Source organism: Paramormyrops kingsleyae, chromosome 4 (assembly GCF_048594095.1).
Source record: "Paramormyrops kingsleyae isolate MSU_618 chromosome 4, PKINGS_0.4, whole genome shotgun sequence".
Classification (NCBI taxonomy): domain Eukaryota; kingdom Metazoa; phylum Chordata; class Actinopteri; order Osteoglossiformes; family Mormyridae; genus Paramormyrops; species Paramormyrops kingsleyae.
Window position 1 is genome coordinate 17,205,137 of NC_132800.1, and position 14,362 is coordinate 17,219,498.

The 14,362-nt window shown below is 44.7% G+C and overlaps 1 protein-coding gene across 2 annotated transcripts in view; it reads right to left on the reverse strand.

Moving 5' to 3' along the window:
- Window positions 1–9,568, reverse strand: part of LOC111847241 (protein FAM110B) — a 33,703-nt gene extending 24,135 nt beyond the window's left edge. The window contains exon 1 of one of the 2 annotated variants that reach the window (XM_023818254.2): window positions 9,304–9,568. The gene's annotated coding sequence lies outside the window, so the exon portion shown is untranslated. Of the gene's footprint in view, window positions 1–428; window positions 618–9,303 lie in introns of those variants that run through there. The other variant, XM_023818255.2, reaches the window with a different exon arrangement.
- Window positions 9,569–14,362: the final 4,794 nt, after the last annotated feature.

A 14,362-nucleotide genomic window follows, 5' to 3' on the forward strand; every position in this document is an offset into this window, starting at 1 on the left:
GGCTAACAATAAGGTTGGTTCTTCTGTGTGAATTATGGCCCCTCTTGCAGCGCCCCACCTTAAAAAAAAAAATCCCAGAATCACACCCTGACCACAAATAACCATTATAAATCGCTCACCAAATTAGTATTACAAGCAAAGAAATGTGGCTGATGATTATGAGTTATTAAATAACGGAAATAACAGACAAAAAGGCTCCCACCAAAAAGGACATAAGCTTCCACATAAATAAAGACGGTGAGGTTAAAGCGTCTTCACAGACATCCCACACAGGCATCGATTGTCCAGCTGAAAGCAGCCAGGAGAGCATTTCCGGCAGTGTGGAAGCAGGACGCCCCCCCCAGCAAACAAATAAACACATGCAGTATTAATGAAAGCTGGCTCGTCTACGGGTAAATATGCTTCCCATGTTTCTGAGAAGGACTCACCCGCAAACAGGGGGCACTTCTCAGAGACGGACTAGAGCCAGATCATCACGTCGTGGGGGGCGGGGGGGGTGTGAGCCAGCAACCATCCGGCTATGTGCGAAATGGACCCATAAACAGAGAGGAGGAGATAAAGCATAAGACAGACTAACCCAGAAGGTGGAGCCAACAGCACCGTCACACGCAGACCGACAGAGTGGAGGGCGGTCTATGGCCCTGCAGGTTAGGCTGCTGTGTCTGTAATCGGAAGGTTATTGGTTCAAACCCCAAGGTTGACGGAGTGATTTCATTATTGCATCCCAGAATTTCCTCCTTGGGATCTTGAGCAAGGCTCTTAACCTCAGTTGCTCCAGGGACTGACTGACCCTGCTCTTTGGATTAAAGCATCCACTGAAAAAACAAAATGTCATTTAAAAGCTGGTTATTTCCAGAAATCGGTAATTGCTAATCGCTAATCTCATAATAATTAAGGAAGAGAAAAGTAAATCCGAAAGGTGGGTTTAGGAAAAAGAATCAAAATATCCACATAAAGCGAACAGTAAGACAATTGAAGAACAAGTCAGTGTATCAATGTGGAGCCATTTTGAACTCTCTTTGGTTACAGAACAACATAACAATACAATGGAATAGTGACACTTCATAGTCATTTCTGGGGAGAAATAGTCTTTTCTCCTGTCCCGATTTGCTCACCATGAGACACGCAGACATTGCAGGACAGTCTTGTGGGTTACAGTATGGGGTCAGTCAATTTCCCACACCCCTGGGGCCACTGGGAGTTAAGGGCCTCGCTCAAGGGCCCAACTGAAGCACTGGCCCCCAGAGCTGAACAGGCAGCCTTACAATCACAAGCACAGCATCCAAACCCAGAGCTACACACCATCCCCTACACAATCATTTTATTTCACCATAAGGAAAAAGGTAGAGCGGGGTGTTTACAGTACTTGTATGCACCCCACAAAGATGCTCATCTCTTTAGTATCTGGCAAAGTGACAATTAACAGCAAGCGATAAATAATAAAAATAAAATAAGGGAATTCCCGCTTTAGGGATTCTGAGCATCTCAGCTAAGCGGGATGCGTTTGTCGTCCTTTAATCCTTGGCTAAGTCGGATCACAGCCGGTCAGGAGGTTAATAAAGCAGGATTTTCCTGACGGGCCCCTTCGGAAACCAGCTGCACAGATATAAATCAGCAACCAGCATCAGCTGCTTTTCCTCACCCAGTCTGTAGGGGGCGCCAGGGGTCCTCCCAGTGAAACCCCTCAATCCTGCTCCCCGTTTAGACATTTCAGTGACTCGTCCCCATACAAAATTCTCAGAAAGCCATCAGCACCCCTTATAAAACAACACCCCCCCCCCCCCACCCTGTTAATTAGCTCCCTGTCACTACCCTTGGGAGATTTAATCCTCTCCGCATCTGTCTAAATATTGACATAATGTTGCCAATCAAAAAATAAATAAAACCCAAAGCAAGGTCTCTGTGAAAAACATACAACAGCGCCCCCACAAATACAAAGGCATGTAGGTATCTAGGTGGGCTTCCTGGCACCAAGGGGCTAGAGGAGATGGATGCTGTTGGTGGTTCTCCCTCAAGCGGCACACAGGTCACTTGGGGCACCATAAAGAATGCGTCTTACTTGAGGGTGTCAGGTCTTAGATAGCTTAAGGGAACCCCCCCCCCCCCTCCAGGAACATTCCAGGGTGAGTCCAGCCAGGCCGTCTCAGTACAGGAGAAAAACAATACCTGAGATGAAGATCCAGCCCGAAAAGGCCAAAAAAAAAAGGCGGGAAAAGAAATCCCCAGTAGAGTTATACAGAAATTCAATGTGAAGATTTTGTGGATATCGTGAGGAGTCCCAGCCAACGCTTTCTGAAAGCATGTAATTACACATAGCTGACAGTAGCAGTCTCATTCTGAAGGTGGACACGAACAGAGCTACAGCAGCGTAGGTTCTGGACACCGTGTCTCTGATCCTCTTGTTCATTTTTGGCAGGTGCAGTTTCAGTTCACAACCCGTAGGTGTCATGGCGCATCGTCAAAAAACCAGAATGTGGTGCAGTGCATCATGGGAGTGGTGCAAGGTAGACTGACCGCTGCTCCCGCAGCTCAGCATGAACTCTCGGTAACCACAAAAATGCATTTCAGCCAATAAGGTTAATGTTTCGTAGCCAAGCTCATGATAGCCAATAAGAAAAAAGAACGACTTCTCCCATGGGGTCTTCCCTGATCCAGTAGGGGGTGCAGTGAGTCAGCGTGAACCCACAGCCCACGGGGGGCCCGTTGGGAGCCAGCATGCCCAGAACTGAGGCTTGAAGAGTCAGACAGATGGACCCAAATCCCAGATCACGCCAGGGGGAGGACAGCTAATCCATCCGGGAGAGGCAGAGCTGCACAGACGATCAAAACAAAAGAAGCTACCCCCCTCCCCCCCTCCCACAAAAAAAAAACACAAATCCGTTCATATTACAGACAGACAGCTTACACCAGAACAATGTCTGCCTTCCAAAAATAATCCATTGATCGGTACAAGGATAAAAAAAATCAGACACAAAAAAATAAGACACAAAGTGCCTTTCGAAGGTAGAGGGTAGCAAAAACAGCACAAAGTGCCTTTTGAGGTAGAGGGTAGCAAAAACAGCACAAAGTGCCTTTTGAGGTAGAGGGTAGCAAAAACAGCACAAAGTGCCTATTGAGGTAGAGGGTAGCAAAAACAGCACAAAGTGCCTTTTGAGGTAGAGGGTAGCAAAAACAGCACAAAGTGCCTATTGAGGTAGAGGGTAGCAAAAACAGTTGTGTCTCAGGTCAGTGTCTATCCCTCCACATTCCTCCGTGAGATTGGCGGGGGCCACGGTGGGGGTCAAGCAGGTGTTAATCAAGGCCCCTCTGGGGACAGGTAACAGACATGGACTCAACACCTCCGGTAGCTGCTGATTATCTGAATCAATATCCACAGACGGGACTCATCTTAATGATGCTATGAACCATATCAATGCACTGTGTTGTCGCTCGCTGCTCTTAACACAGGACGACTCACATCGTCGACGAAACACTCTTCCGGCAGAGAAACGTGCTAAGCGCACTCATTTAGCTAACGATACTGATATCCTCATTCATTTTTTCCTTAATAAAAAATGCTAATATGAAGAAATGCACATTATGCAGGGTGAACTGATACACGAAGTGTGCGAAATGTAAATATTTCCTCAGCCTTGATGCCATATTGCTTGGTTAGTGTGGTAGCTGCCACAAGCATCTGCGCTAATATAGTCTGAGATGCGCAAACGAAAATGACAACACTGAGGACTAGACGACAGACAGCAGACATCTCATTGAAGTTTCAACCTCACAGAGATAAAGTAATCAGGTCAGCACCTCCCCAGACATCACAGGACATATTCCCCCCCACCCACCGGCCCCCCAAGCTCATGGGCCGTAGTAAAATAAAGAAATAAAACACATAAAGATCGGTCCCAGGGGGCGACTGGGACCTAACATCTTAGCATAAGCTACACATCCGCCTCAGGCCCCTGACTGCCTGTCCCCAGAAGCCACTGGGCGATTTCCTCGGTTGGGCGGAGAGGCGCACGGCCGTCCTTTTGGGGAACGCGTCAATGAGGTGACAGCCGTTTCCAAAAGCGAGGACCTCAAGAGTGTCTCTGCAAAGGGTGACCAGGAGAACCATGTGATAACAGGAACTGCAAACCAAAAGGCCTATTGAGGGAATTTCTCCCATTTTAGGGGGAGAACCAGGTCCAGGCCCGGACGGTACCGGCACAACCCAAACGCAACCACAGAAATAAATGGGCTGGTCTGGCTGGGGGAAAAACAAACAAGAAAAGAGGTGAGTTTGGTGGTCATGAGTCTCAGGAATGACATCATCACTTACTGGGAGTGAAATGAAACAGAACACTCCTACAGTACACAGCTGAGGCAAAATAACTCTGAGTCTCCCCCCAGGTAGCTGGGCACCCCCCTGCCATACCCCCAAACGTCTATGCGGGGGGGGTCTATTTCCCAGCCAGCACTCATTTAATGAGCTGAACGATGACTGAAAACATGCTTGTGCATGTGTGGGGGTGTTTGTGTGGGACTGCGGAATGATCAAATGAGCTTAACCCAACTTCAAGGCATCCAGCAAGAAACTGCCCCAAGCCCACTCCCAAGATGGGACCATGGGGGGAGGGGAAGATTCTGTCTTGCAGTTTCCCCCAAACAAACATAGAGGTGAAACAAAACAAATAATCAAAAAAGACAGGAAAACAGAAATAGCTAGCACCCTAGACCAAAATGCACAGCATAGATTAACGCTGTATATTTCCACACTCGTATCGACTGGAACGCTGATCTCCGCACAATAGCAGAGCTCAGGCTAGAAGGGTCTGTCGTCTCCGGGAGGCATATCTAGCCTGCAAAAGGCCTCCTTCAGCTTGCTTAAGCGTTTTTATAAACGCGGGGCTGTTTATCTTGGAAGGCTTAGGTGGTGTTTCGTTCTCAGCTCCATCTTAAAGTCATCTATCAGCTACATGCTGGCGCAATCGCAGACCTTAAGAAGAAAAAATAACGCAAAGACGGCACAGTCTGAAGATCTGTGACGACAACAGCGATGGAGAAGAACATTTCAGGGAAGGAAAGTAAAAAAAAAAAAATAAAAAATACCGTTTCAATTATACATTGAGGTTTTGCAGAAAGTGTGCATGAAAACCTTATTATGTACAGAAATCACAGGCGGCTGTGAAATTTAATGGCTTAAGTTATTATCGATGGATGAATGAACAAGGGGAAGGAAACAGCTTTAACTGCGATCATCCATCACCACACATTCCCCCCCCATAACGTCGTAAGTGGCAGAGATTTCCCTTAGATGCAAGCTATGGCTTCTCTTCACCCTCCACTGCAAGCGAATGCTTCAGCTGTGCTTAATGGGGCCATCCATTGGTGAGCTGGATCACAGAAGTTATATCTTACATGCCATGCCATTGGCTGAGAGCTCACCATATGACCTACATGCCTGGCAAACGGAAAAGTGCACTGTCACCTCACACCTCCAGGGTCACCGGTACCCCCGCCTCTTAAAGCACTCACTCTACATCGCCCCCTAGTGTCTGTGCTCAGGTATAATTCACATGAAAAACAGATACATTTTAAAAAGATAAAATAAAAAAAAAATAGATAACTGGCATCCATCTTCTCCACACCCCCCCCCACCAGTCCTGAGCTTGTACTCCTAAAAGGTACACATCCAAATATTTTTCTGAAAGGAAAAAAACTCAGCTCTTAAAAGCAAAACAACGTCTAATAAGTCACAAGTACCCATGGTTTGAACAGACACCAAAAATAACAAAAAAAAAAAAAACTCAGAAACACTCCTCTCTCACGCCGTCCCCGTTTCCACGACAGCAAACTTTTGTATGAACACACTGTGACTCCGGGAAGTATCCGTCAAAAGGTAGGAGATGGAAAAAAAAGCAATCCCTCGTTTTCCGAAAAAAAAAAAACAGGAAGAAGACCGAAAAATCTCACGCCAAGGGCGGGCCAGAAGGGATGGGGAACGGCACTCCTCAAGTCCGCTGAGAGGCGTTTATAATCGACGTGATACTCCTGTGATTCTGAGCAGGCATCTGGAAATAACCACAAAGCAGGAGGATGCCATCAACCTGTGACTCCCGTCCTCTGGAACGCAGGTCTGACGCCGCTCCAGTTCCGCTGAATTCCCGCCGCCTGTGAATTCCCGTGACTGGAGACATCTTCCCAAACTTGCACAGTTGACACACCCCGACATTCCCTGGCACTCACTGGATGTGACCCTCCATGGATCACGGCCACCGTGAGACTTCACAGGAGAGCCGGTCTCCTAATGGTGGGTAGAGTGTGCTTCTCTTCCCAACGTAACTCAGACATTTCCTCGAGAGTGATGCACACCATGGCGGCTGGAGTGACGTTCCGAGCAAAAATAAACAGCGTGACCCGGCTGCCGGGCGACCCTTGGGTTAGAGGGAAAGTGTGAAAGCCCACAATGTGACCTCAACCTCTGCCAACTACTCCAGACTTTCCAAACTCAGTCCAGTCCAGACTCAGTCCTGTCCTAACACAGACCAATCCAGACTTATTCCAGTCCAGATTCATTTCAGTCCATTTCAGATGCAGAACAGTCCACATTCATTTCAGTCCAGACTCAAGCCAAGCCAGTCCAGACACAATCCTGTCTTAACACAGACCAATCCAGACTTATTCCAGTCCAGATTCATTTCAGTCCATTTCAGATGCAGACTAGTCCACATTCATTTCAGTCCAGACTCAAGCCAAGCCAGTCGCAGGGCAATCTGGTCCAGACTCAGTCTAGTCCAATTCAGATTCAGTCCAGTCTAACTTGTTGTATGACACATTAAAGACTAACAGTTGTCCCATCAATGGCATAGCAGCTTTTATCAATAAGTATTTCATTTCAATTGCTTAATTTCAATTCATCTAGGTAAGACCCAGATATGATTGGGGTTGAAAACTACAACTTTTGGACAGATGGACAGGTGTGGATCTCACAGCATCCTCAAAAAAAAAAATCTAAAGTGATCATCTAAGCAAAACTCATATTCTCAACAAGATTGACGATGACCAGGAACTCTGAAGGACCTGTCAAGCAAGTAAGCATCAAACTGACATATAGAGACCCCCCCCAAAGAGAGTATTCAGTTTTTATCTTCATCCTAAGGAGAACTCAGCATATTTTTAGTAAGTTTTTAATCAAACAGGCAGATGTTTGAAAGAAGCGTGAAGATAAGCAGAGGGACATGTTCGTACATCAGGCTACTGCAAGAGATGAAAAGCATACTTTAAATATGTGAAGAAAAATAATGAAATCAACAGGTCGCTGACTCCATTCAAAACAGGCAATTATGAACCTCACAACAAATGCATCAGCTAAATAATCAGACAATTTTACAGTTTTGAAGGTTCAGTAAACTTCTCCCACTTCTAGCAGACAGTCTGTCCCCCATGCATTTCCCACATGTCCCTCTCAGGCGAGCAACCTTCCAGGACCTACCCAGAACCAAGTCCGTCCTCCTGTCCAATACTGCATTCCGTCTCCTAAACACAAAGTCCACTAAACGCCACTTTTCACCGTCTGCACATGAGATAGCTTCAAAAACGACTCAGTCGTTGAATGACACCATCAAATTGACCTAAAATGCAGTACTGGAAGGACTAAAACTTGCGGTTTTCAAAATGAAAGACTTCATTATAAGCAATTGGGATTTGTGATGGTGACTTTTGGCCTGAATCTCCTGAATGGAGTCGTTTTCGAGTTGAAGTCAAAGGGGGAGTGTTTATCAAAAGACAGAGACACAATTCAGGGCTTCAGAGCCTCTATCGGCGTGTTTTTTAAACAGATGGGTCAAGCTACGCAGCAGCAGCCTTGCAGTGACACATCACAATTAATGCTATACCTGCTATTCGTTTTCCTAAACATGCAACGTCCACTACAGTTTATCGTATGAGTTTTTATGGAGTACATTTCTGGAAAGGCAGACCTGCCACCGTAGACCTTTTATGGGAGAACTTTTATAGGATTGCCGTAAAGCAGTCAGGAATCACCTTGACATAGTGTCTCTTTTTGTGGACAAATAGACACCAGCTTCCAGCATGGTAAAATATCTGCTATTAAAACGGGGTAGGTTCTGGACACATAAAACCATTACACATACGGTTTGAACAACCTAACTAGGAATAAAGTTTGTTCCTTTTTAAAAACACTCTTGCTCAGATAAACACATTGAGGAGCAGAGAAACATTAATAAAAACCAAAGTCAGTCTGCTGCAGAAAAGAGCCTATTAGATGGTGAATAATGTCAGAAAAATACTTTCATTGGTGGAAGAAAATACTCTATAAAGGCGCCCAATACCAGCACAGACCCGGTTCAGTCACGAGAATCTCTTCACCTCTGCATTAACATATTATTTATTTAATATATTTAAAACCATGAAGGACATACCAAACAACTGCTATGAAAGATGTTAAAGCAGAAAACAAGCCATAGAGGACAGAAAAGCCACAGTTTGGGTGCATCAGGTAAACATATAAATGATCGTGCCGGAGTAGCGGCGTCTGATTGCCCTTATCTCACGCATTAAATACGATCTACGTGGTCTTGCGGTCTGATCGCCCGCATAAGTCACATCATCGCCTCCTCACGGTCGAGGCTTTACGGACCGGCTATCGGAGCCTTTGCCCGCCGTCTGATCTCCCTTCCTTCATCCGTGCTGTCGTTTTGGCTGACAGCGGCATTCGCACCCGGGGGAGGCATGCATCGATGGTTACTTTAATGAAAATTAAACATCTTTTATAAATCGGACCTTCTGCACTGCCGTGCATGGCGAACGATCCTCATCCGGACCAACGGTACCGACCCAATTTCTCCACCATCTCCTTTAAAAAACGTGTGACTTTCCGTGTAATAATAAAGGTCCCCAGTGTCGCCTGCATGCCACGCCGAATGCACCGCAGCGCTGCCCAGCACCCGTACCGGCGGAAAGCCGAACTACTGAAACCAAACTTAAGTTATTTTTTAACTAAGCCTAGTTCATGGCAGAATGGATCTAAAAGGGATCTAAGGTGGCGTGGAATCGGGGGTCGGAAAACTGCGCCCCCTGAAATGAAAATGATGCAAGCCGGGGAAACAAGGATGCTAACCTATTCTTTTTTGCAATAAACTATTAATACTGATGTTTTTATTTTTCACCACAGGGTGGAAACAATACGGGTGCATGCTGCAAAAGGCACGTCCACATCAAACAGCGCGGTTCTAATTATGAAATGCCCCTTATACGCATTTATAAGGAACTGTTAAGTTGCGATTGTTTAAAATAAAACAAAACCGGTCTTACCTCCAGCGATCGGCCAGTAGCAGGCGAGAGATGCTGCCGCGAAGCTGTTTCTTTCTAACCGGTCCGGCAGCGCTCTCCCAGTCCCGTCAGGACCCTCCAGTTTTACAGCCAAAAAGGGGGGGAGGAGGTACTTTTAAAAGCATAAATCCTATGTCATCCTTTTAAGTACAACCCTTGTTGGGCTCCGCGTATTAAATATGACTGTCGGTCACTATAAAACCCCACTTAGAAGTATCTGTTTCAGCGCAGCGTGGGCGTTAGAAGCGCTTTTATTCTGATGCTCACCCACGGCCTTCAAATGATACAGTCCGGGTCTCTTAAAGACGTCGAGCTCGTTTAGGGTGAAAGTCAAATTGTTAACTTACCAGGTCAATAAGTAGGTCAGCATAATGATCACTCTGTACACATATTACTCACGTCGCACTTCGTGAGATATTCAAACGTGTTATTATGTAAATATGTTTAAATGCATATGCAAAGCAGATATGCAGAATCTTCAGTTCTATAGATTTAAAACTGCCAAAGCATTAGAAGGCAACTTACCACGAAGACTAGTTTCCAACACACCAATCGTGTGTCTTTTACATGTAATATATTTACATGTAAGTATTTGGAAGATGGATAGATGGATATTGATTTTCACTGTATAAATGAAATTATTTTAAATTGTACTTAATATTTTGATGAAAAATCTATGGGAAAATGAGATTATGTTGCTCAGTTTTAGAATAAGCGGCATAACCCATAAGCACGTTTCAGATACACACACAGTACCCGAAATCAGGGCCGTTATTCAAGGACAGCAGTGATAGGATTACCCTGCCAGCCACGGGATTTGAACCTATGACCTTCCGGACACAGATCCTGAACCCACAGAGCTAAACACCAAGCTAGATACCGTTTCAATGCAATCTAGAATTGAATTGCAACCATTAATCTACTGAGCACAACATTTAAACAGTGCTGCTGCACTAAAGAAAAGGAAAGGTTTGACAGGCTGCTAAAATATAAACATCCTGAAAGCCATCAAACATTTTATATTTAACCTAGAGTGCAGTTTTTGTTTTGTTTTCTCCGCCATATTATATATCGCAATTCCTAATTAATAATGACGGCGAGGTACTGCATTTATATCGCTTAAATCATATATGAATTACTTTGACTAAATAAACATCCATTTATCCATCCATCCATCTTGCATAGCCTACACGTTTTGTCCTACATAAATGGGAAAAGGCAACAGTTGTGTCGAGTAAAAATAATCCCAATGGCAAAGACTGAGTATCATTGTACTTGTCTACATGCGTAGGCAGGAAATTATATAGCACTTCTTAAAACTGTTTAGATGTTTTAAATGTAACTTAGCGTTACGACTTCGGATAGATGCGTAAAGTTACACCTTACAGCTCGTCCGGTAAATAAAATATACTATCCGAATATTAAATACTAAAATACTAAATATACTATATTTTCAAAAACGGGAAACTTATTGAGCGCCGTGTGTTGAGAGAGCAGCTGTCATCTTCTAACACGCTCGGTTTGCGCTGCTCTTGGTCGGCGATGAAGCCTGATGTGGTTTTTCACTTCAGTCAGTTTGATGTAATCGCGAAATTCCCCTTAAAAGTGCGTGTAATTGTGCAATATCCGTGTTTTTCTTACAACTGTGTTAACTGTTAAACTTTTGTTATCCAAGCCAAATATATACACACCAATATATTCTGAATAGACCGTTAATAATGCTTGAAAAGAAAGTGTGTTGTAGGGTAAAATTTACCAGCCTTAGCCCAGGTGTTTTTGAGGCGTGAGTCCTGCTCCTTCGCATAAACATGTTTACTGTTTGCAGGCTGTTATTTGTTTGTTGCGACCCCCAACTAATGTGGTATCCATATTTCTTTTTACAATCCATTTACCTCACGTTTTAAAACTCATTTCCCAGCATGTTCTGTGTCAGTATATTCCCCTCACTTCACTTGTGCAGCTAGCGGTTAGTTTATACAAAGGTTCAATAATGTCAACACGGTGGAACTATTAAACTGATTAGACAGGACGTGGACACCCTGTCAGACAGGAAGTGAGCTCGCCAGTCCTGTACCGACTTTAGCCACAGCTGTTTGCTCTGATGGCAACGTAAAGACCTTTTTATGATCATTCAGCCAGAATCTTCTGGAAGCTTCCATCTTCGTGCACTGTGCCGCTGAATGCTCACTGATACACATACAGGTTCAGGTGTGCAGCTGCAGGTTCAAACCGTGTATTTTCATGGAGCCCCTGAGGGTTGGGGGTTCCTTTTGGCTGCACACTAAAGACATGCAGTCCTTATTTAGGAGGTGCTGAAGCAGCGTGTGATGCTAACCAGCTACGATCTACAGACTGAACTCGTTGGCTATTTATTTATTTATTTAGTGCGGGGGGGGCAACGTGACTTTTTGAGAGCAACAACAAACCTGCCCTTGCAAGCGCTTCAGCCGACTGCTGGCCAACCAATGTCCTCCCTGGATTTCAATGCTAGCCTAGGGGTGTTTATCAGTTTGCATACTTGACCGTTCTTGTATTCTCGCATAAATGGTAGACAACATCTTCCATTGCCGAAGTACAGTTTCATTCCCAAGAATAGAAGTATGGAGGACGGTAAAAAAAAAATCCCTGGAAGTCATTCTTGCCCAGCACCAGATATCAAGGATACATCGGTATCATTCTCTCCAACGAGAACAATCCCATGATTCATTGCATCCCAGCTCGTTCATGAGCGGCAACTTAGCAAGAACGCTCTTGGCAAGAGCACAAGTATGTTCTTTGCATTTTTGGTATTGATAAACATGATAGCGCAGTAGGGCTCATTCCTGAACTTCCCATAAGACTGGAATACTGCCTGTTAGGCGTAAAAACACCCAAAATGAGGCCCAAAACCTGCATGCCTCGCCTGCCGGGCGTCTGTGGGAGGCACAGAAAAGAAGCTTTTCACTTTGGGGAGACTTTCCCTCATGGTTACTAAGCAACTGCTAAATGGGTTGAAAATTAGAACCGTAGTTGTCAGGCAAAAGCTGCTCTAATATCCTACACACCACAATTATTGCACTTCTCAGTGTTAAACGCAAAGGGCAACTGATGATGCTATGGCCTATTGATGAATACCAACAATAATATCATTACAATATTACATCACTTTGTTAAGTGTTTCATTCGATGCTAATTCAGATGACCCAGTAGCCCCACAACCCCAGGGTTGCAGGTTCAAATCAAACTGGTGTTTTGCATTTGACAAACAGTGGATTTCTGAGACTTCCGACAATATTTTTCTGTGTTAAAATGTGTTTTTTTCAAGAAAAGTGGCCAGAATTTGGTTGTACCAGCAGCAGTTAGAGTGTGGGTTAGCACATTTACGCTGGGAGGTTGTGTGGTCACAACCTACTAGATCAACTGCTCTCTCTGTAAATCTTTCATGTATAAACTGGCCATGGAAAAAAGGGTGCAGTTTAGATAACATTAGAAGATCTGAGCATATAATAATTTATAATTCTTGCTCAGAATTAATAATTACTATTGTTTATTGACACAACAGCAAGCAACCTTGTGATTCATTCACATAAGATTTAATGTATCTGTGTAACAGATGGAATTCACAGCTAAACAGATAACCATGCAGCACTGACTGGCTAACAGTTTATTCTCTGGGTGAAAACATCTTGACCAGATTATCACTACAGGGGGCGATGGAGTGAATGGGGCAAGGGCCTTGCCGATAACTCCTCATTCTGAGAGCATTACACATACACAAATTAACACTCGACCTGTAATGTAAAATGCCAGCTAACCAGATTTACTATCCATATAATGATATGCCTGAGTTACATTTAGCAGAGACTTTTATCCGCCCTGTTTATTAGAGAAAGCGGGTCCAGAAAGTTCCTGCTTTCAAATGGGGATTGAGGGCCTTGCTCAGGGTCCTAAAAGTGGAATCAATCCAGGCTTTAAACCAGTGACCTTCTGATCACAGACTCAACATCCTCACTTACTGAGTCACACAACACTTCCAAAAGAGCTGAGTGAAGACTAGTAATCACTGCAGCCCTTGAGGGCCACCCACCCGCTAGAGCCCAGGGGTTTGAAGTTTTGTGGTTTAAGATCTTGGGAGTGTGCGATGCGTTGGAGGCCCATCCTGGGTTATTCCCTAAGTCTGTTCATATTGGTCATTCTGATGTTCAACAACTGCAGGTACGGTCAGGTACTCAGATGACCTATCAGCAAGGTCTTAGCTCCTGTTCGTGTTAAAGTAGCCCTTTCACATGATTTGACTACATAAGTTAGATGTGACAAGTGAGCATGCTGAGGTCACCTTCTCGCAAAAAAAATAACTCCACAGGTCAAGTAAAGCAGTTTGACCTGAACCAGCTAAATGAAAATGATTGATTGCACTAGGCGGACTCTTAAAGGTCTTGCCAACTCAATTAATAATGTTTTATTCTTGTAATTGCTGTGATTACATTTATTAAATTATTTCTAAGTGTTCTCCTGGATGAGAAGCTCTTAGGAAAGGGGCACACTTATCAGCTTTTAAGGTCAAAGGTTTCAACACCAGAACCACCAGCTGTGAATCATTTATTACAAGCAATGTCCACTATGGAGGAAACGCAGGCAAACAGTTACCAGAGCAATTGGGGGGAAGGGGAGGGCAAGAGAATAACAGTGAAGTGATTATGCTAACTCTGGGTTTTAAACCAACCTCCTTCAGATCCCAAAACCAGCATCTAAACCCACTGAACCACACACCGCCCTTGTGAAGAGCCTGCGAGGGCCGTGGCAAGCCGAGTAGGTCCATCTGAAGCTGACTCTGGTAGACATAGAGGCATCATTCAGGGACCACCCAAATCCATGAACCGGGACTGAAACAAAGACGAGATGTTGAGAAACGTGTTCTTCAGTTGAGCGACCGCTGCAGCCCATCCTGCGCCTGTTTTCTTCTTGCCCTCCTCCTCGGTACCCCCTTCCCCCGCACAGCCGGCGGTGTCAGTGTTTAGCAGATCAGTCAGACCACACTCCCAGATATCAGCTTGGGGGATAA